This window comes from Lonchura striata, chromosome 9 (assembly GCF_050655825.1).
Source record: "Lonchura striata isolate lonStrDom1 chromosome 9, ASM5065582v1, whole genome shotgun sequence".
Taxonomy (NCBI): Eukaryota; Metazoa; Chordata; class Aves; order Passeriformes; family Estrildidae; genus Lonchura; species Lonchura striata.
The window spans coordinates 16,553,581-16,559,826 of NC_140711.1; positions in this window are offsets into that span (position 1 = coordinate 16,553,581).

A 6,246-nucleotide genomic window follows, 5' to 3' on the forward strand; every position below is an offset into this window, starting at 1 on the left:
AAAGTTTGTCTTGCTTACAGCAGTGCAGATATTGAGTATTTTCTATCTGTACACACTTTGTTTTGTTGCACTGTTGCACTGTTCCCAGATTGAAAAGTATTGATTAATGTATTTTATTGCAAATCCCAACACATTGTAATCTCTGGTGCAACACAGCTCTTCTTTTTTAAGAATCAGACTTATAAAATTGTGTATGGTTAATTTTCTGTATAGACTTATAGATTTAATCTGTAGAACATTGTTAGGTATGCAAGTTTAAAAGTTTAAAAGCAACAGTTATTAATCAGTTTTGGTAAGTGGTTCTGGGGCCAGGTAGCTATTTTATTTTTCAGTACACTTGGCATTTTCATGCTGAGAAATGTGTTTGTTTGTTTGTTTTTTTGTTTTTAAAAGAAATATCACTTCCAGCAGTAACAGGAAAAGGCCAGGGGAAAGCCTATTAACCATGTTTCTTTTCTCCTTTAACAATGGGTTTTTTTCTCATATATATGGTATTCTTGAGGACCATGTTGAAGGCTATGCAAGATGAGGAACATGTTAGATATGTCTTTTCTTTCTCTATTGTTGTATCAGTTTTGTTTTGACCTTATTCTCACCTCATGTTTTCCACAGATAAGAATGGAAGTAGCCTTGTGTGTTGCTTCTCCCTACACTGCTAGAGATAAAAAGAGCTTCAGGAAGTACAGTAGAGCATTCACTGTCCTATTATCCCTGTCCTGGGCTGCAAACATTCAACTTCTAAAGCCTTCCCAGGTAGTAACATCATCTATGAAACAGAGTAACAAGGGCTTTATAGTCCCTTTTGCATTGAATACTCATTACCACTCAGGTATGAAATGGTGTTATTTTAACAACATGGTAGTCTATATTGTGCATGTGCATCACAGAAATGTTAATTCCACTGTATCAAAGGTTTCAATGGTATTATTCATTTTCCATATATGTAATTCTAGAATGCAGTTTGGATGAATATGGGCTTTTTTGCCTTCAAAGATGCAACTGTTTCACCACAAAGGACTAGAGACTGTATTGTGAAATAAAATGAACTTAGGTAACTGAGTAGGACTTTTTCCTTTTCTTCACACAATAAGGTTGTTTTGTTGAGTACTGCACATATCTCTGAGTGTTAATCAAAGCTATTTCGTACGTATGCAATCAGATATATGATTTAGCCATTATGATTACCCCATATGGTGATATATTAGCCACAATAACCATCAAAATTATAATTTTTACATGGCTATATTTGACATTCAGATAAAGATGTTAAGCATTTATTCAAACTCATTTACTGCTGCTGTATAGTCAACAGGATAAAATAAAAACTTGAAAAATATGGACATAATTGGTGTAGGTCTGCCTTAGCTGATCATCTGGAATCTGAGCTTTAATTTGAAAATTTGTGATTAAACTGAATACAACTCATTGGAGTTACAAATACTTAATGCTCAACTTTAAAACCTACATTGTAGCAGTGAAATACTGGAAAGATCTAAAGTTAAATTTGATGTTGACAGATGCATACCACTGTTGTCAGAGCTAAGATTTTTTTTTTTTAAAGTAACTCTGTGTTTTTCAGTCAGTAAATGGAAGTATTGACAATTAACTCAAGGTTTGCTTTTAATTTTCCTTTTTGGCATGCCAGTAGAAAAAACAAGATCTATAGAGTACTTTTTTTTAATCTACAAATGTATGTGAATGTGTTTATAAATGCTCACCTCACTAATATTCTCATTTGTCAGTTTTATCACTCATGTCAGGAACCCAGCTATAGATACAACAGTGTAAATTCCTGACTTTTTTCAATTAAATGGAAGGAAATAAACTAGATTAATGTCAGTAACACTGGAATAGATGGGGTTTTATAACCTTGTCTATAATAGCAAGTGAATTTTCCTTGTGGCTTGGAGCGTGCTCTTTATGAGCAGCTTGTGTGAATGATGATGACTTTCCTCTCGTGTAGGCCCAGCTGTGACAGCAACAAAAAGAAAGTCAGTGTTAAAAGGCAACATACTGTTCAAGCACATATGTAATGTTTTCCCAGACAACTCTGGGAAAATTACTGGTAGTTAGGACTATTTATACTCCATCATTTCATAGCTATCTAGTTTACTATTCATGTTAATTTTTTTGTCTCAGTTGCATGCTTTGTAATGCAGATTTTCTTTTCTTTTTCCGTCTCTGAAAATGTGAGTTGAACGTGTACTTCTGGAGAGCTTTTGCTAGAGTTTTCAGACAGTCTTAAGTACTGAGCTTTGAACTGTCCTATTAGTTTTGATTTCTACAAAATGTTAAAATCCCAGTTTAACTTCTAAGCCATCACTTTTGAATGCCTGAGCAGTTGGATGGGTATTTCTACTTAACCACATAATTTAATGCCTGATACATTGTGATTCTATGAATAAATGAGAAAGAAAACCAGAATATTTATAATCTTGCCTGTTGAGATACCTTGTGTGTGAAGTGTGTGTTTATTTCTATAGACAATTTGCATGCAGGGATTGTTAAAACATTTTACACTTGTTGCAGGTGCATTATGGGATGTTTGTCCCTTGAAGCCACTGGTAATGTAACTGTGGTCTGATCTTTTAGGAAAACTTTCTTTTGCAACTGTAGTAATATTTACATAACCCCAATCCTGAATCTGGTAATATATTTTTCTCATGGTACTTTATTAATATTAATTTCATCTACCTTTTTCCTTTCTTTTCTTTCACAGTTGTCCATATAATGGAATAATCTAGCAATATTGATCGACAATAAATTTAATGAACTTTGGCTAACATACTTTTTCCTATTAATTAATTAATATAAATTAATGTATGAATAATGGAAAAAAATATATATATGTGACAGAAAACCTAAATATATTATAAAGCCCAGCAACACTGATAGTTTCATTATAAGATGATGACAGAGATTTTAGAAACAAATATAGGCAGAAAGCAACATTCTTATGGCTAATAACTCATAATGCTCTGTACCAGCACATTTGTTTCTATGGCTATGTTGTGAGCTACCCAGATTTGAATTCCCAATCTAATTTGACACAATCAACTGCTAATGCAACAGGTGATTGGGACTATACAAGTGCAAAATTACTTCAGGAGCAGACAGCCAGGAAAAGAAAGGCAGTGGGGACACCATTAAATTAGCCTCAGAGATAGACTGGCCACTGAGAACATCTGAAATAATGATGCATTTTCCCAAAGGTCCATGGAACTATGTGTCCCAGGTAGTTATTGCTCTGCATCTTCTTATAATTTTGGTTCCCAGTAACAGATTAACTTGAGGGGTGGTCATGTCACAAGATAAGGTTGATCAAGGTTCACAGAGTAATGTCTTCTGAAAATACTAAGCCAAAGACATGTTAATTCAGCAACTGCTGGGGATAGGTGAGGTGAGCTATGGCCTAGTCTGGAAATGGAGTTCATAACTGCGCCTGCAGTCTCTTTTGCAGCCCAAGACCTGATAGCACAAAACACCTTGGGTTGGTGAGATCTTGATTTTTTAAAAATAAACTGGTTTTCTATTCTGATTCAGTAAGACATTAAAAAATTATTTACAGATGTGACTTCATAATTATCCTGGTTTTATTATGAACTTGAAAAGCATCATGTTGAAATGCAGTTTTGTTTTTCTCATCAACAACTTTAGTAGACGTGATCTTACTGAATCATCATCTTATGTAATCATCATCTTATTTGAGTAAATTCTTCAGAGAGGTGCTGGAGTCACTTTCTCTGGAAGTGTTCAAGAGGTGTCTGGATGTGACACTTGGAGAATGATTTAGGGATAATTATGGTGGTGCTGGGCTGATGCTTGGACTGGATCATCTTGAAGGTCTCATCCAGCCTTGGTGATTCTGTGATTATTTACACTGAGGTGGAGGAGATCTGCTTTCCCAAGAAGTATGGTAAGCTTGGGAAAGAGGTAGGGAGTAGCAGGAGGGTACAACTATTTATCTCCTTTCAAGAATAAATTGGAGTGTATCTTCATCCATAGTCTCAGATAAGACAAACACATTCTCTATGCTTTGCTTATTAAACTCTAACACTTCCTACAGCACAACTGAGAGATTTTTAGCCCTGCTGAGTTCATGTGGCCTGCATTTCTATGTTTAGGTTTGTGTTTGTCACATTTGTGTTTCTGATTCCCTATTACAACTTTTGCAATGGATCAGTTTCAGGTGAACTTGGTAGAAATAATACCACCACCTTAGGCTGTTGGGTAGCAAGCCCTGTTAGTGTTCCATGGATAGAAAGGCTGCACATTCTGAGCTCAAGGGACTGCATATATATACACAAGCCATGGAAAAAGTTTCAATCAGCACTCACAGTTCATGACAAAACCAATCTTTAATTCCAGTTCTTACTGCTTGTTTTGACTAAGAGGGGAATAAATAGTCCTGAACCAACAGAAAATGGACTGCCTGTTGAACTTGGCTCAGGCTCAGACAGTCTTTAAATATGTTGGGGTTTTGCAGATGTTCCTAATTGCTCCTAGTTGAAGCAAAAAAGTTGTACCACATTTTAATTCATGGCAAAATTGTTCATAATTTTTTATAAATTTGACCTTTCAAAGAAGTAGTCTTCTATACTCTTTTTGTTGACCTCTTCTTTTTATTTACCTTATAAAAGTAGATTTGAGATGTGAATATATGCTGGTGAGAAGGATCCTAGCTTTTTGGTTTTTACTCATTGCTTGCAATGTAAGGTTTTCCTGCAGCATTTGATGTTAATATGATGTCACAATGAAACATCTGTTTTACATTATGTGGGTGCAATGATTTAGATAATTAAATTATTGTTAGCAAGCAGTTTTCTGCTGGTATTCTGTGGTTTTAGTAGGTTACAAATAATTTGGTAGGTTATAAATAAGTGCTGCCTGCTTTTTCTTGAAAAATCTTTTTGGTGGTTCAGAGGTTTCCTTTCCTACAGGAAGTATTGAAAGCCATAGTTGCCATTCTTTCCTGAAATGTAGTCATTTCTTTCTCTTTCTAAAAGTACCTCTAAGATTGGGGGGGAGTTTCCCTCTATTTTTCATTAAAAGTGTAATATAAAATAAGGGTGTTTTATTTTCAGAAAAATGCTAACATAAATAGAAGTATTACAAGTATAAATTACAATGTTTTTGAGTTGTATTGTCATACTGATATTATTTTTGTCCCTAGTTCTTGCTGTTCCACACAATCAGATGTTTTTACACCTCCTCACCTCCTGTAAAGTGATTTGCTTCTCCTAAGTATTCACACACTATTTTCTATTAATTCTTCACAGATATATCTATATACACACTGGAAGAATATATTCTGGGAAAATATTATTGCTATCCATACTGATTTATTTGAGAATTCAAACAAATACTTCTCACCATATCCATGGTTTGCTGCTAAATATTTGGTACACTCCTGCCACTAAAATGTTTCCTGTTATGTGTTGGTATGTCCTGTAATTATCTCCTGGGTTTCATTCCTGTGATTTTATCTCTTTTCATGTGATTGTAATTTTAGAGAACATTTTTTCATAAGGTGCCCGTACTATTAACATTACCATTTTACTAAATTTATATACAACTGTAAACATCCATGTTTGTTTTAAGATGTTTTCTGTTCTTTTTGGGCAGGCAAATAACATACCATTATGTTTCTTTTCATAATTTCATGAAGCCAATAGGATAGAGCAAGGTTTTGTATTTGGTTTTGCAATGACAGAAAATTAATTGATGGTAGTGTCGAGCAAGAAAGAGAGGTCTACTTATATTTATGGATGAGTGAACAATTAGTACAAGTCATCAAATATTCTCCAGCACTTTCAGAATGAAAGTGTCATAGAAAACATAAAATTAAATTGATTTTCACAGTTAGTTCATTGTTAGTTTCACATACATTAAGAAAAAAATTAAATACTCAATATATTTTAGAATAGCCAAACTAGATCACAATATTATTTCTAGAAATAAATAATTTCTAATATAGAAAAAGTCAAATATTTGTGTGGTAACCTGCTTAATCATTCAACATTAAAAAGAGGTGCAGTGAAAATACTTATCTTCATCATTCCCAGGATGAGAAGATTTGAACCATTCTTTCATATCAGCTTGAATTAGATCAGCCCGACCATTTTTAGTTGACTGTGTAGATCATTTTGTACTTGCATAAGAAATTTGAGGGAAATTACCAACCATATAGAACTGAGATGCTTGGAACACAAAAAAGCAAAGGAGAACTGACAGCAAACTGATTTC